A 277-nucleotide genomic window follows, 5' to 3' on the forward strand; every position below is an offset into this window, starting at 1 on the left:
TTACTGACTAAAGGAAACATCAAAAATACTTTACAAACTTTTATAATTCTAATAGAAAATGAAATGGTGTTGTATTGCTTCACATGTTTATCTCTTACTATTAAAGCGATGTGTTTTACTTTTTTGTTTCCACACGCGATACAAGAAGTGTTGACAAACGACCAGTGCCCTGTCAAAGTAGATGGGAGACCCCAGAGCTGCAGTGAAGTTGTGCTGCTCCCTAGTGTCTGTTTCCTGTCAGGATGCAAAGAAAAAGGAAATCCATGGAGCAGGGCAC

This window comes from Notothenia rossii (assembly GCF_949606895.1).
Source record: "Notothenia rossii genome assembly, chromosome: 8".
In the NCBI taxonomy this organism is placed as follows: domain Eukaryota; kingdom Metazoa; phylum Chordata; class Actinopteri; order Perciformes; family Nototheniidae; genus Notothenia; species Notothenia rossii.